A 17,500-nucleotide genomic window follows, 5' to 3' on the forward strand; every position below is an offset into this window, starting at 1 on the left:
CGGAATAGGAACCGGATTCCCTTTCGCCCATCGGGTGTGTGCACAATTCCGTACGTTTCCGTCAACAATTGCGAATTGCGACCAACGACAAAAATCTACACCACATCAACATCGGCTTTCGCCTAGGGCTTAGGATCGACTGACTCGTGTGCAACGGCTGTTCACACGAAACCCTTCTCCACGTCAGTCCTCCAGGGCCTCGCTGGAGTATTTGCTACTACCACCAAGATCTGCACCGACGGCGGCTCCAGACGGCCTCACGGCCAGTCCTTCTGCGCTCACCGCCGCGACCCTCCTACTCGTCAGGGCTTCATGGCCGGTTAATTTAATAACCTGACCGCACATGCCTCTGACGGCCGAGTATAAGCACGACGCTTCAGCGCCATCCATTTTCAGGGCTAGTAACTTCGGCAGGTGAGTTGTTACACACTCCTTGGCGGATTCCGACTTCCATGGCCACCGTCCTGATGTCTTAAGTTACCAACGCCTTTCATGGTATCCCATAAGCGTCGATTTAGGCGCTTTAACTCGGCGTTTGGTTCATCCCACAGCGCCAGTTCTGCTTACCAAAAATGGCCCACTTGGCACTCTGATTCGAGTCTCGCGGCTTCAATAGTTCGAGCAAGCCGGAGATCTCACCCATTTAAAGTTTGAGAATAGGTTGAGGCCGTTTCGACCCCAATGCCTCTAATCATTCGCTTTACCGGATGAAACTCGTATGCTATGAGCGCCAGCTATCCTGAGGGAAACTTCGGAGGGAACCAGCTACTAGATGGTTCGATTAGTCTTTCGCCCCTATACCCAGTTCCGACGATCGATTTGCACGTCAGAATCGCTACGGACCTCCATCAGGGTTTCCCCTGACTTCGTCCTGACCAGCGCATAGTTCACCATCTTTCGGGTCCCAGCGTGTACGCTCTTGGTGCGCCTCTTCTCGCAATGAGAACGAGACGCCCCGGGAGTGCGGGGCGGCAGCCGTAACGACCGCCCATCCTCCCTTGGTCCGCGCAAGGCGGACCTTCACTTTCATTGCGCCTTTAGGTTTAGTTAAATCCCAATGACTCGCGCACATGCTAGACTCCTTGGTCCGTGTTTCAAGACGGGTCCTGAAAGTACCCAAAGCTATAGCGTCGCAGATCGGCGTTTCAACGAGGTCTGTCCGAGAACACCTCAGCGAACAGCCACCCGGGGACGGGACCGGCACCAGGTCCGATCACCATCACGACGGGCGCGCTTGCCGAAGGTCGGACGCTAACTGTGTAGCGGCCCCGCGCCATCTGTATACCGTCGAGCGAGCCGATCGGGAAACACCACGGGTTCATTCGGCGAACGGCGAACCGTCCGAACGAGCTCCACCGCGGGCCTTAGACCGGCACTCAACGGATCGCGACGTCCTACAGGGGGAGAAGTGCACGCGTTCGACGGCAGATCGACAAAACGAAAGGTGCAAACGACGCGTACGCCATCTGTCACACGATCGTCCAGCGCCGCCATCGAGTCACGCTGAATCTCCCCTTTCGACCTTTCGGGTTTCTCAGGTTTACCCCTGAACGGTTTCACGTACTATTGAACTCTCTCTTCAAAGTTCTTTTCAACTTTCCCTCACGGTACTTGTTCGCTATCGGTCTCGTGGTCATATTTAGCCTTAGATGGAGTTTACCACCCACTTAGGGCTGCACTCTCAAGCAACCCGACTCTGAGGAGAGATCCTCCCGTTATCGGCAGCGGTCGCTACGGGCCTGGCACCCTCTATGGGCTGTGGCCCCGTTCAAGATGGACTTGGACGCGCCGCACGATCTCGGGATGACGGATCCTCCCTAACACCACATTTCCCGGCGTCCGGTTTCGGCCGCGGGATTCGGTGCTGGGCTTCTCCCTGTTCGCTCGCCGCTACTGAGGGAATCCTAGTTAGTTTCTTTTCCTCCGCTTAGTAATATGCTTAAATTCAGCGGGTAGTCTCACCTGCTCTGAGGTCGCATATGAAAAATAAAAATTTTTCATTCGGTCATTTCGACGATCACGACACGTCTCCCATTCCTTGCTATACGTGTTCGTCATTTTTCTTTTTAAAAAATGGCTAAGTTTACAGAAACGCTTACGATCTGACGTCTGTCGCGATTTGCATTACACGTCTCGGACACGACGACCGTCTATAACGTTCTCAACCTTAAAACGCCATTTTTTTTTTTTAAATGACGACATGTTGAAGAAATAGGACGTGCTACGCCGAAAGACCAGCCAACAACTACAACAAGTAGTAGTTGGTCGCTTTCGCGTCTTAAGATGTCGCGCAAATTTACTCGCTGCACGAGAAACGCACACAAACACACGATTCTACGACACACCACGCAAGAACATGTGCCGACGTAAACACTTTCGTATTTATGATTCGCAAGGTGGACGTCCGACGGACTTTGTAAAAAAAAAATACAAAGCATACCCGTCCCGTCCTTTTTGACGAAAAAACACGCTCGAGTAAACGTCTCGGCACACGTTCGAGGCGTGCGTCGTTATATCGTGACGTAAGTGACGATCACGTACATTAATGAGTACCTATTCGACGCGTCGCAACACATCCAACACGCTCCGACGTTTTCGTCCGAAAACGAAAACCGAGCAGTCTTTGAAATTGACACGACCCTCAGCCAGGAGTGGTCCGGGAACATTATATCCGAGGACCGCAATGTGCGTTCGAAATGTCGATGTTCATGTGTCCTGCAGTTCACAAGTTGACGCGCAATTAGCTGCGTTCTTCATCGACCCACGAGCCAAGTGATCCACCGTTCAGGGTAATCTTTTTAAAATTTAAACGCTCGTTCCACAAGAACCCCCGATCATGCCGATCGTCCAGCTGTCTATACACGTCTTGCAAAAATTTTTGCGTACGTGCGTACATCCGAAACGAAAATGATCTTCGTGGTTCCGAAACGTGCCACGTCTAAAATTTCGGTGTTGTGGTATGGATATTTATGATTCTCGCTCTTAATTGTCTTTCGTCCGTACTTTCTCGTCTGAAAGGGAACGCGATCGTCGGTCTCAGTTTTACGCGTACGAAAAAATTAAAAAAAATATTAACCCAAACACAAATTTGTATCCGCGCACCGAAAAAGAAGCACTTTTCTTTTTCACGCGGTCTCCGCTTTTACACGCAAAGTACGAGCATGTATGTGTGAAGATGGGACATGTTCGATACGATTTTAATTAGGAATTTGCCAATTTCCTTTTTCTCAGCAATAATTTTAATAAATAATGCTGCTTTCTCTCATAAACTACATTTTCGGTAGTTTTCCTTTATTGTGTCTTTCATTTAGTGTGCGTGTGTCAAGCACTTTAAAAAGTGTGACGAAGAGACGGTTTTTGATCGATCGGAATCAACACATCATTACATCATCGTACTCGTTATGAAAAAGCGAATTAGTATCCGCCGTAAGCGAAAAGAGATTTTCGCGGGCGGTCTTTGTGTTCGTGTTTCAATTTTCTTTCTATATTTTTTCGTCGCCAAACCGAAGACAGATCGTGAATTTTGACGAAAAAATCTATAGACGTGCCAGACTGAGCGTCTAACATAAAATCCTCAAGTTTACCGTTCTATATCGTGACTTAATGACGATTGACGGTGTATATAATTTTGAAATGGTGCAGTCGTACGCTCCGTAAAGAGAATTTTACCGTTTCTAACGAAATCACTTTACCACATCTACCAAAAACATTAAAAAAGCAAGGTGTGATGTGTGTGTGATCGCTCGTTTAACGGCGCTTTCAAAAACTCTTTGAAGCGTCTAACGACGAACATCATTCACGCGAATCGTAAAATCGGGAGCGTTTCTCGCCGGTCCCGTAGCCGGGCGTAAATCATTTAAAAACCCACGGAGTCGTAACCTAATTCGACACCTGCGATTTTCTTCTTTCTCGACTACTCTGCTACATCCTCTCCGTGTGTCCGAAAAAGAGGACTTCTAACGTCTTTCGACTTTCGCGGTGGAGTTCACAACTTTCCGCGATCCGGTCGAAAAACCGAAAGCGTCCCTCCTTTTTTCCATCATTGGAAAAGATCGAGAGATAGTACAAAAAAAAATCAAAAAATCTAGGTACCCGAAGAAACAGCCGTATGCCCGAGCGAATTCGGTTTTTCTCGTTCAAAAAAGGTGAAAAACTCGATCGCAAGGACGGCGCTGCGGGCCAGCGTAACGCTATTGTTTTTCCGAATATGTACGATTCGTAGTTCAAAACGTCGTACACACGGTGTTTCAAAAAGAAACAAGCAACGGCACGACAAAAGATCGTGCCGTCGACTCCATGTCATCGACGACGGTGTTGTAAAAACATAAAGTGTACATCGACACGATCAAATAAAAATGCATAATAATAAATTATACATATGTCAAAATTCGTGTGTACGAGGACACGTTAATGATCCTTCCGCAGGTTCACCTACGGAAACCTTGTTACGACTTTTACTTCCTCTAAATGATCAAGTTTGGTCATCTTCCCAGCGACATCGACGACGTCGAAACGCCATCGCGTACCGGTCCGAAGACCTCACTAAATCATTCAATCGGTAGTAGCGACGGGCGGTGTGTACAAAGGGCAGGGACGTAATCAACGCGAGCTTATGACTCACGCTTACTGGGAATTCCTCGTTCATGGGGAACAATTGCAAGCCCCAATCCCTAGCACGAAGGAGGTTCAGCGGGTTACCCGGACCGCTCGGTCAGGGAGGGACACGCTGATTCCTTCAGTGTAGCGCGCGTGCGGCCCAGAACATCTAAGGGCATCACAGACCTGTTATTGCTCAATCTCGTGCGGCTAGAAGCCGCCTGTCCCTCTAAGAAGAATTGTTTGTACGCCGACAGTAAAAACCGCGCACGACCACCGGGCGAACCCAGGATCGACGGGCCTTTGGGATGTCGAAATACGCCTATTTAGCAGGCTAGAGTCTCGTTCGTTATCGGAATTAACCAGACAAATCGCTCCACCAACTAAGAACGGCCATGCACCACCACCCACCGAATCAAGAAAGAGCTCTCAATCTGTCAATCCTTCCGGTGTCCGGGCCTGGTGAGGTTTCCCGTGTTGAGTCAAATTAAGCCGCAGGCTCCACTCCTGGTGGTGCCCTTCCGTCAATTCCTTTAAGTTTCAGCTTTGCAACCATACTTCCCCCGGAACCCAAAAGCTTTGGTTTCCCGGAAGCTGCCCGCCGAGTCATCGGAAGAACGTCGGCGGATCGCTAGCTGGCATCGTTTATGGTTAGAACTAGGGCGGTATCTGATCGCCTTCGAACCTCTAACTTTCGTTCTTGATCAATGAAAGCGTTTTTGGCAAATGCTTTCGCTTCTGTCCGTCTTGCGACGATCCAAGAATTTCACCTCTAACGTCGCAATACGAATGCCCCCATCCGTTCCTATTAATCATTACCTCGGGGTTCCGAAAACCAACAAAATAGAACCGAGGTCCTATTCCATTATTCCATGCACACAGTATTCAGGCGAAGTTTTAGCCTGCTTTAAGCACTCTAATTTGTTCAAAGTAAACGTGCCGGCCCACCTCGACACTCAATGAAGAGCACCGCGGCGGGATTGAGTTGGGCCGCCCTCTCGAGCTAAGCCCACCGGCAGGACGTCCCGCGGCACGCCAGTTGACACCGCGAACGATGAACCGGCGGCGCGGGACACAGATTCGACTACGAGCTTTTTAACCGCAACAACTTTAATATACGCTATTGGAGCTGGAATTACCGCGGCTGCTGGCACCAGACTTGCCCTCCAATTGATCCTCGTTAAAGGGTTTAGAGTGTACTCATTCCGATTACGGGGCCTCGGATGAGTCCCGTATCGTTATTTTTCGTCACTACCTCCCCGTGCCGGGAGTGGGTAATTTGCGCGCCTGCTGCCTTCCTTGGATGTGGTAGCCGTTTCTCAGGCTCCCTCTCCGGAATCGAACCCTGATTCCCCGTTACCCGTTACAACCATGGTAGGCGCAGAACCTACCATCGACAGTTGATAAGGCAGACATTTGAAAGATGCGTCGCCGGTGCGAGACCGTGCGATCAGCGTAAAGTTATTCAGAGTCACCAAGTTGTACGATGACGGAGACCGCCACCGATTGGTTTTGATCTAATAAAAGCGCTCCTTCCGTTTCCGGTTGGAGCTCTGTTTGCATGTATTAGCTCTAGAATTACCACAGTTATCCAAGTAAATGTGGGTACGATCTAAGGAACCATAACTGATTTAATGAGCCTTTCGCGGTTTCACCTTAATTTGGCTTGTACTGAGACATGCATGGCTTAATCTTTGAGACAAGCATATGACTACTGGCAGGATCAACCAGGGAACTGCGTTCTTGTTTTAAAATAAGAGAGTTTTAGTCTTTCTTTCCTTCTAGTCATATAAGCTACAATAATCGTAGAATTTCGGAAAGACACCTGCTGCTCTTATAAAAAACTGAACACTTTCCTATTATTGTTTTGAAGAAAGTGTGCGTGTCTGCGAAACGAAAACCTCGTAAGAAGAGACGTAACGCCACGCGATCTTTCTGGATGGAAAATTTTTCGACATTTTTTTCACATCATCCTTGATTGAATCTCCTGCAACAATTTTATTCTTATTCATCCGTTCTAAGTTGTCGTCGTCGTCGAAATAAATAATTTGTACACACTTCGGGGTACACGTTTGTCAAAATTCATGAAATGCAACGTAACATTTTTACTTTAATAAATTTTTACAGTGCATTCAGATCGACTAAACGAACAACGACGGATGAATTGATTTATGGATTTTTATTTGTTGCGACTCATCGGAGGAGAGAGTGAAGAAAAAATAATCCAATATCATGGTTACGGAATAATTTTCTATGACTTTTTCATCCTTGTTTGAATCTTGCAACAATTAATTTTATTCATCCGTTCTAAGTTGTCGTCGTCGTCGAAATAAATAATTTGTACACATTTCGGTACACGTTTGTCAAAATTCATGAAATGCAAACGTAACATTTTACTTTAATAAATTTTTACAGTGCATTCAGATCGACTAAACGAACAACGACGGATGGATTACTTATTTTTGTTGCGACTCATCGGACGAAAAGTAGAAACATAATCCTCCATTGTAATATAGTTTTTACGGAAAATTTTTCTTTTATTTTATATCCTTGATTGAATGCTGCATTTTATCCGTCTTTTTTTCGTCAAAAACAGAGATCAATGCGATTCATCGGACGAAGAAATAATTTCCCAGTTCAAAATTTAGAGATTTTTGGGCACATCGACTTGAAATTTTATCGTAAAGAAAAAATATCGTCGTCGACAAGCAAAAGTTCAAACATTCTCCATACTCTTCGCTAGATTGAAAGCGACGGTTTATTGTGAGATTTCTCTTTAGAAATATTCACACGTTACGAGTTTATGAAATTTTATTTATTTCAAAATTCTCGCTCGGACTTTAGTGAGTTGACGCATTTGTTAATTTTTGGTCGTTCTGACACGAACACATAAAATCTTTGATTGCATTTGGACCGCTAACATAGAAACGCTCGCCGCATCCGCAATCTCGCTGTGCATGGTCAATGGCAAGATTTGTCATCCCTCAAACGATGGTGGGTCCACAGGGTACACATTCCGGCCATCGTCCCAACTACGGGTAAGTCGCGGTGTACGAGAGGTAACAAGATAATCGGACGCACATAAAATCACATTTCGATCGTACGCTTTTGTCCGCTGCTACATACCACCACTACTATCCCTATATATGCCAGCGCGGCAGCGTTCAGCTCTGAATCACTCGATGCGCGAAACGGTCGAAATCCCATAGCGCGCCGGCCGCTCGCTATGGGCGAGGGGTCGGGTAAATCGGTCTGATCGCTCGGTGCAAAAGTCCGTTTGGGTACTTAGAGACGGAATTTTAAAATTCTGATTTCGCAGATCAATTTCAAGGGTCATTAGGACTCGAATGCCGTTAACGGTGTTTTGAAAAAAATATTTTTTACGTTTTTACGGCATTTCGACCGAACACCTCAGTTCCGACTTCGGACTTAGAATAATTTTCATCAAAATTTCGAACGCCTCAGTTTCCAGAGGGTTTTAGATCCCGTTTAGTTAGGGGTTTGAAATTATCACAGCCACCCTTGTTTGGTGTTAGTTCGACCGTAACTTTTGTTCGTTTGCATTTAATTTCGATTTTTCTGGGACTTTTGGTCAATGTAAATTTATCAACCGCTACACTTCCGACTTCGGACTTAGACGAATGAGCGCCGAACGCTACAGTTTCGACTTCGGACTTAGAAAAATTTCGCTCGACCGCCACAGTTTCGAATTGGACTTAGAAAAATTTCGGTCGAACGCCTCAGTTTCGAATCGGACTTAGAAAAATTTTGGTCGACCGCTACAGTTTCGACTTCGGACTTAGAAAAATTTCGTTCGAACGCTACAGTTTCGACTTCGGACTTGGAAAAATTTCGCTCGACCGCCACAGTTCCAACATGAGACTTAGAAAAATTTTTATCAAAAATTCGAACACCTCAGTTTCGACTACGGACTTAGAAAAATTTCGCTCGACCGCCACAGTTCCTATTTCGGACTTAGAAAAATTTTCATCAAAATTTCGAACGCCTCAGTTTCCAGAGGGTTTTAGATCCCGTTTAATTAGAAGCTTGAAATTATAAAATCTACCTTCTATCGATGTTAGTTCGACCCAAACATTTGTTCGTTTGCATTTAATTTCGATTTTTCTCGTACTTTTGGTCAATGTAAATTTGTCAACCGCTACACTTCCGACTTCGGACTTAGACGAATGAGCGCCGAACGCTACAGTTTCGACTTCGGACTTAGAAAAATTTCGTTCGAACGCTACAGTTTCGACTTCGGACTTGGAAAAATTTCGCTCGACCGCCACAGTTCCAACATGAGACTTAGAAAAATTTTTATCAAAAATTCGAACACCTCAGTTTCGACTACGGACTTAGAAAAATTTCGCTCGACCGCCACAGTTCCTATTTCGGACTTAGAAAAATTTTCATCAAAATTTCGAACGCCTCAGTTTCCAGAGGGTTTTAGATCCCGTTTAATTAGGAGCTTGAAATTATAAAATCTACCTTCTATCGATGCTAGTTCGACCCAAACATTTGTTCGTTTGGATTTAATTTCGATTTTTCTCGGACTTTTGGTCAATGTAAATTTGTCAACCGCTACACTTCCGAGTTCGGACTTAGACGAATGAGCGCCGAACGCTACAGTTTCGACTTCGGACTTAGAAAAATTTTGTTCGAACGCTACAGTTTCGAATTGGACTTGGAAAAATTTCGGTCGAACGCCTCAGTTTCGAATCGGACTTAGAAAAATTTTGGTCGACCGCTACAGTTTCGACTTCGGACTTGGAAAAATTTCGATCGAACGCCACAGTTCCGACTTTTTTTCGAAACTGTAGCGTTCAGTCAAATTGCCGTAAAAACGTAAAAAACTTTTTTTACAAAACATGGTCGACAGCATTCGAGTCCTAATAATCCTTGAAATTGATCTGCGAAATCAGAATTTTAAAATTCCGTCTCTAAGTACCCAAACGGACTTTTGCACCGAGCGATCAGACCGTTTTACTCTACCCCTCGCCCATAGCGAGCGGCCGGCGCACTATGGGATTTCGATCGTTTCACGCATCGAGCGATTCAGAGCTGATCGCTGCCGCGGTGGCATATATAGGGAGTAGTGATGGTAAGTGGCAGCGATGACGGACAAGTACGCACGATGAATGGATTGACATGAAATCAAATGTGCGCGTCCGTACGATCTGTTACCTCTCGTACATCGCGACCCCGTTTAATGATATTATGCTAAATTAAAAATAAAAATACATCGATGAAATAAAAAGTGGTAAGTCTCTAGAAAGACAATATACCGCTGTGAATAAAAATTTCTCGATGAATAGCGAAATGTGAATTAGTCCGCCTGTAACGTGCATTTTGCGAACGAATTAGCTAATTCACCGCTAGTTAAAAAACGTGACCACCCAGTGCTCTTATCCAAAGTCGTCTGCAAATGAGATGAAATTAATAATCTTGACTCTAATGCAGACGACAAATTGAATTGAATAATTTACTTGAATAATGTGACGGATCTATAAAATAAAACACAAAGCCCGAAACACCAAGCAGTAAAAATCTCGATTATTGTTCCGCCCGTTGAAAAACAAAAGATCCGTCACATGGTAAGCAGAACTGGTGAAAATTGTGAAAGACTTGTTTCTCCTCCGATAACAAGCTTGAATTAAATATGATCGAGTGAATGATATTGGAAACCAAAGAACGAAACTGAGGAGAAGCAAATGTTCAGTAATATATTATGAATAATTATAATATTAATATAAATAATAATATTATATTAAAAATGGGAATTGTATGTGGTTGATGGAAAAAGTTTTTTTTTCTGTTGACCGCTACAGTTCCCAATTTGGACTTAAAAAAAAAAAAAAAAAAAAAAAAAAAAAAATTGTGTATACGGAAGGTAAAAAGCAAAAAATAAAATATTTTATTATTTTTTTTACTTTTTTTACGGGTCCCTACCGCTACAGTTCCCACTGAATGTGTCCTTTTCGCGCTAAGTCCATGCAGTCGCTACAGTTCCGAAACTGGACTTGTAAAAATTTCGACATTTTTGAACGCATCAGTTCCGAACGAGGTTTCAAAACTGTAGCGTTCGGTGTAAACGCATCAGTTCCGAATGAGTTTTCGCAACTGTGGCGTTTCATTTTTGTGCTTTCATGGTTGCATAAACAATCGCCAGTGTGAACGCTTCAGTTCCGAATGAGTTTTCGAAACTGTAGCGTTTCATATTTGTGCTTTCATGGTTGCATAAGCAATCGCCAGTGTGAACGCTTCAGTTCCGAATAGATTTTCGAAACTGTAGCGTTCAATGTGAACGCTTCAGTTCCGACTTTGGACTTAGAATAATTTTCATCAAAATTCGAACGCCACAGTTTCGAAAGGGTTTTAGATCCCGTTCAGTTAGGGACTTAAAATTATGACATCCACTTTCGATTAATGTTAGTTCGGTCCGAACTTTTGTTCATTTTCATTTAATTTCAATTTTTCTCGGACTTTTGGTCTTTGTTAATTATTGTCCTTTCGAAACTGTAACGTTCAATGTGAACGCTTCAGTTCCGAATAAATTCTCGAAACTGTAACGTTCAAAGTGAACGCCTCAGTTCCGAATAGATTCTCGAAACTGTAGCGTTCAATGTGAACGCTTCAGTTCCGAATAGATTCTCGAAACTGTAGCGTTCAATGTGAACGCTTCAGTTCCGAATAGATTCTCGAAACTGTAGCGTTCAATGTGAACGCTTCAGTTCCGACTTTGGACTTGGAATAATTTTCATCAAAATTCGAACGCCACAGTTTCGAAAGGGTTTTAGATCCCGTTTAGTTAGGGACTTAAAATTATGACATCCACTTTCGATTAATGTTAGTTCGGTCCGAACTTTTGTTCGTTTTCATTTAATTTCGATTTTTCTCGGACATTTAGACTATGCGAATTTTAGATTTTTCAAGCTGTAGCGTTTGGCGAGAACGCCGCAGTTACGGACAGGTTTTGTGTCAGACTTTCAATAATCTGAAAAAACTCCGAAAAAAGAAAATAATTAGTGTTTTCATGGTTGCATAACAATTTAAAATTCATGCACAAAAATAATCCATCTATATTTCCGTTATTCAAGAATGCAAAGGAAAGACGAAAGTTCGGCAACAATTAGTTTAAGCGGTTGCATAACCATTCAAACGTTATGCTTAAACACAATCCATTTACGATATATAATAAAAATAAAGCTTTATTATCAACTTTGAAGTCCATTCTATTGCTGATCTTTAGACCTATAGATTAGGTCAAGATGTCAAATGTCAAAAAACAACTACAGGTTCCTGTATTTGTAGCAATGCTGGCGCCATCTGTAGAACAGTTACCTAAACTTGAAAGTCAAAAAAATTACAGCTTTCTGTAACTATTAATGTTGGTATCGCCACCTGTTAGTCGAAAACATAATTTAGTGGCGCCATCTATATGACAGGTCTGGAACTTCACAAATGTCAAAAATTACTGGTTTTTACTTTATTTACATATTTTTTTTGAAATTTGGCGCCCATTTTGACCCAAAAGTGGCGCCATCTATGTGTCAGGTCTGGAACTTCATAAATGTCAAAAATTACAAGATTCTGGGTTCATTTACGTATTTTTCTTGAATTTTAAGCATAATTTGACCTGACCTGACCCTAAAATGGCGTCATCTATGTGTCAGGTCTGGAACTTCAGAAATGTCAAAAATTACTGTTTTTTCCTTTATTTTACATATTGTTTTTGAATTTCGGCGCCTATTTTGACTCAAAAATGGCGCCATCTAAATGACAGGTCTGGAACTTCAGAAATGTCAAAAATTACAAGATTCTGGGAAGATTCTGGGTTAATTTACGTATTTTTCTTGAATTTTAAGCATAATTTGACCTGACCTGACCCTAAAATGGCGCCATCTATGTGTCAGGTCTGGAACTTCAGAAATGTCAAAAATTACTGTTTTTTCCTTTATTTTACATATTGTTTTTGAATTTTGGCGCCTATTTTGACTCAAAAATGGCGCCATCTATATGACAGGTCTGGAACTTCAGAAATGTCAAAAATTACAAGATTCTGGGTTAATTTACGTATTTTTCTTGAATTTTAAGCATAATTTGACCTAACTGACCCTAAAATGGCGCCATCTATGTGTCAGGTCTGGAACTTCATAAATGTCAAAAATTACTGTTTTTCCTTTATTTTACATATTGTTTTTGAATTTTGGCGCCTATTTTGACTCAAAAATGGCGCCATCTATGTGACAGGTCTGGAACTTCACAAATGTCAAAAATTACTGTTTTTTCCTATATTTTACATATTGTTTTTGAATTTTGGCGCCTATTTTAACTCAAAAATGGCGCCATCTATGTGACAGGTCTGGAACTTCAGAAATGTCAAAAATTACAAGATTCTGGGAAGATTCTGGGTTAATTTACGTATTTTTCTTGAATTTTAAGCATAATTTGACCTGACCTGACCCTAAAATGGCGCCATCTATGTGTCAGGTCTGGAACTTCAGAAATGTCAAAAATTACTGTTTTTTCCTTTATTTTACATATTGTTTTTGAATTTTGGCGCCTATTTTGACTCAAAAATGGCGCCATCTATATGACAGGTCTGGAACTTCACAAATGTCAAAAATTACAAGATTCTGGGTTAATTTACGTATTTTTCTTGAATTTTAAGCATAATTTGACCTAACTGACCCTAAAATGGCGCCATCTATGTGTCAGGTCTGGAACTTCATAAATGTCAAAAATTACTGTTTTTCCTATATTTTACATATTGTTTTTGAATTTTGGCGCCTATTTTGACTCAAAAATGGCGCCATCTATGTGACAGGTCTGGAACTTCACAAATGTCAAAAATTACTGTTTTTTCCTATATTTTACATATTGTTTTTGAATTTTGGCGCCTATTTTAACTCAAAAATGGCGCCATCTATATGACAGGTCTGGAACTTCAGAAATGTCAAAAATTACAAGATTCTGGGTTAATTTACGTATTTTTCTTGAATTTTAAGCATAATTTGACCTAACTGACCCTAAAATGGCGCCATCTATGTGTCAGGTCTGGAACTTCATAAATGTCAAAAATTACAAGATTCTGGGTTCATTTACGTATTTTTCTTGAATTTTAAGCATAATTTGACCTGACCTGACCCTAAAATGGCGCCATCTATGTGTCAGGTCTGGAACTTCATAAATGTCAAAAATTACTGTTTTTCCTTTATTTTACATATTGTTTTTTAATTTTGGCGCCTATTTTGACTCAAAAATGGCGCCATCTATATGACAGGTCTGGAACTTCAGAAATGTCAAAAATTACAAGATTCTGGGTTAATTTACGTATTTTTCTTGAATTTTAAGCATAATTTGACCTGACCTGACCCTAAAATGGCGTCATCTATGTGTCAGGTCTGGAACTTCAGAAATGTCAAAAATTACAAGATTCTGTGTTAATTTACGTATTTTTCTTGAATTTTAAGCATAATTTGACCTGACCTGACCCTAAAATGGCGTCATCTATGTGTCAGGTCTGGAACTTCAGAAATGTCAAAAATTACAAGATTCTGTGTTAATTTACGTATTTTTCTTGAATTTTAAGCATAATTTGACCTAACTGACCCTAAAATGGCGCCATCTATGTGTCAGGTCTGGAACTTCATAAATGTCAAAAATTACTGTTTTTCCTTTATTTTACATATTGTTTTTGAATTTTGGCGCCTATTTTGACTCAAAAATGGCGCCATCTATGTGACAGGTCTGGAACTTCACAAATGTCAAAAATTACTGTTTTTTCCTATATTTTACATATTGTTTTTGAATTTTGGCGCCTATTTTAACTCAAAAATGGCGCCATCTATGTGACAGGTCTGGAACTTCAGAAATGTCAAAAATTACAAGATTCTGGGAAGATTCTGGGTTAATTTACGTATTTTTCTTGAATTTTAAGCATAATTTGACCTGACCTGACCCTAAAATGGCGCCATCTATGTGTCAGGTCTGGAACTTCAGAAATGTCAAAAATTACTGTTTTTTCCTTTATTTTACATATTGTTTTTGAATTTTGGCGCCTATTTTGACTCAAAAATGGCGCCATCTATATGACAGGTCTGGAACTTCAGAAATGTCAAAAATTACAAGATTCTGGGTTAATTTACGTATTTTTTTTGAATGTTAAGCATAATTTGACCTGACCTGACCCTAAAATGGCGCCATCTATGTGTCAGGTCTGGAACTTCAGAAATGTCAAAAATTACTGTTTTTTCCTTTATTTTACATATTGTTTTTGAATTTTGGCGCCTATTTTGACTCAAAAATGGCGCCATCTATGTGACAGGTCTGGAACTTCACAAATGTCAAAAATTACAAGATTCTGGGAAGATTCTGGGTTAATTTACGTATTTTTCTTGAATTTTAAGCATAATTTGACCTGACCTGACCCTAAAATGGCGCCATCTATGTGTCAGGTCTGGAACTTCAGAAATGTCAAAAATTACTGTTTTTTCCTTTATTTTACATATTGTTTTTGAATTTTGGCGCCTATTTTGACTCAAAAATGGCGCCATCTATATGACAGGTCTGGAACTTCAGAAATGTCAAAAATTACAAGATTCTGGGTTAATTTACGTATTTTTTTTGAATGTTAAGCATAATTTGACCTGACCTGACCCTAAAATGGCGCCATCTATGTGTCAGGTCTGGAACTTCAGAAATGTCAAAAATTACTGTTTTTTCCTTTATTTTACATATTGTTTTTGAATTTTGGCGCCTATTTTGACTCAAAAATGGCGCCATCTATGTGACAGGTCTGGAACTTCACAAATGTCAAAAATTACTGTTTTTTCCTATATTTTACATATTGTTTTTGAATTTTGGCGCCTATTTTAACTCAAAAATGGCGCCATCTATATGACAGGTCTGGAACTTCAGAAATGTCAAAAATTACAAGATTCTGGGTTAATTTACGTATTTTTCTTGAATTTTAAGCATAATTTGACCTGACCTGACCCTAAAATGGCGTCATCTATGTGTCAGGTCTGGAACTTCAGAAATGTCAAAAATTACTGTTTTTTCCTTTATTTTACATATTGTTTTTGAATTTCGGCGCCTATTTTGACTCAAAAATGGCGCCATCTAAATGACAGGTCTGGAACTTCAGAAATGTCAAAAATTACAAGATTCTGTGTTAATTTACGTATTTTTCTTGAATTTTAAGCATAATTTGACCTGACCTGACCCTAAAATGGCGTCATCTATGTGTCAGGTCTGGAACTTCAGAAATGTCAAAAATTACAAGATTCTGTGTTAATTTACGTATTTTTCTTGAATTTTAAGCATAATTTGACCTGACCTGACCCTAAAATGGCGTCATCTATGTGTCAGGTCTGGAACTTCAGAAATGTCAAAAATTACAAGATTCTGTGTTAATTTACGTATTTTTCTTGAATTTTAAGCATAATTTGACCTAACTGACCCTAAAATGGCGCCATCTATGTGTCAGGTCTGGAACTTCATAAATGTCAAAAATTACTGTTTTTCCTTTATTTTACATATTGTTTTTGAATTTTGGCGCCTATTTTGACTCAAAAATGGCGCCATCTATGTGACAGGTCTGGAACTTCACAAATGTCAAAAATTACTGTTTTTTCCTATATTTTACATATTGTTTTTGAATTTTGGCGCCTATTTTAACTCAAAAATGGCGCCATCTATGTGACAGGTCTGGAACTTCAGAAATGTCAAAAATTACAAGATTCTGGGAAGATTCTGGGTTAATTTACGTATTTTTCTTGAATTTTAAGCATAATTTGACCTGACCTGACCCTAAAATGGCGCCATCTATGTGTCAGGTCTGGAACTTCAGAAATGTCAAAAATTACTGTTTTTTCCTTTATTTTACATATTGTTTTTGAATTTTGGCGCCTATTTTGACTCAAAAATGGCGCCATCTATATGACAGGTCTGGAACTTCAGAAATGTCAAAAATTACAAGATTCTGGGTTAATTTACGTATTTTTTTTGAATGTTAAGCATAATTTGACCTGACCTGACCCTAAAATGGCGCCATCTATGTGTCAGGTCTGGAACTTCATAAATGTCAAAAATTACTGTTTTTTCCTTTATTTTACATATTGTTTTTGAATTTTGGCGCCTATTTTGACTCAAAAATGGCGCCATCTATATGACAGGTCTGGAACTTCAGAAATGTCAAAAATTACAAGATTCTGGGTTAATTTACGTATTTTTCTTGAATTTTAAGCATAATTTGACCTAACTGACCCTAAAATGGCGCCATCTATGTGTCAGGTCTGGAACTTCATAAATGTCAAAAATTACTGTTTTTCCTTTATTTTACATATTGTTTTTGAATTTTGGCGCCTATTTTGACTCAAAAATGGCGCCATCTATGTGACAGGTCTGGAACTTCACAAATGTCAAAAATTACTGTTTTTTCCTATATTTTACATATTGTTTTTGAATTTTGGCGCCTATTTTAACTCAAAAATGGCGCCATCTATGTGACAGGTCTGGAACTTCAGAAATGTCAAAAATTACAAGATTCTGGGAAGATTCTGGGTTAATTTACGTATTTTTCTTGAATTTTAAGCATAATTTGACCTGACCTGACCCTAAAATGGCGCCATCTATGTGTCAGGTCTGGAACTTCAGAAATGTCAAAAATTACTGTTTTTTCCTTTATTTTACATATTGTTTTTGAATTTTGGCGCCTATTTTGACTCAAAAATGGCGCCATCTATATGACAGGTCTGGAACTTCACAAATGTCAAAAATTACAAGATTCTGGGTTAATTTACGTATTTTTCTTGAATTTTAAGCATAATTTGACCTAACTGACCCTAAAATGGCGCCATCTATGTGTCAGGTCTGGAACTTCATAAATGTCAAAAATTAC

General features: G+C 40.7%; 3 non-coding genes across 3 annotated transcripts in view; all 3 read right to left on the reverse strand.

Moving 5' to 3' along the window:
• The window catches only part of LOC148165736 (large subunit ribosomal RNA), a 4,045-nt gene extending 2,069 nt beyond the window's left edge, over nt 1–1,976 (reverse strand). Inside the window, exon 1 of the ribosomal RNA XR_015771216.1 lies at nt 1–1,976. This exon is cut by the window's left edge and continues 2,069 nt beyond it. This is a non-coding gene — a ribosomal RNA (large subunit ribosomal RNA).
• Nucleotides 1,977–2,635: 659 nt separating this feature from the next.
• LOC148165737 (5.8S ribosomal RNA) lies at nt 2,636–2,792 on the reverse strand. The gene has a single exon (XR_015771212.1). It is a non-coding gene; the product is annotated as a 5.8S ribosomal RNA (ribosomal RNA).
• A 1,616-nt stretch (nt 2,793–4,408) lies between these two features.
• On the reverse strand, nt 4,409–6,330 carry LOC148165738 (small subunit ribosomal RNA). Its single transcript, XR_015771215.1, has one exon. It is a non-coding gene; the product is annotated as a small subunit ribosomal RNA (ribosomal RNA).
• Nucleotides 6,331–17,500: the final 11,170 nt, after the last annotated feature.

This window comes from Gnatocerus cornutus, unplaced genomic scaffold (genome assembly GCF_029298725.1).
Source record: "Gnatocerus cornutus isolate USDA-ARS CGAHR unplaced genomic scaffold, icGnaCorn1.1 ctg00000230.1, whole genome shotgun sequence".
Lineage (NCBI taxonomy): Eukaryota > Metazoa > Arthropoda > Insecta > Coleoptera > Tenebrionidae > Gnatocerus > Gnatocerus cornutus.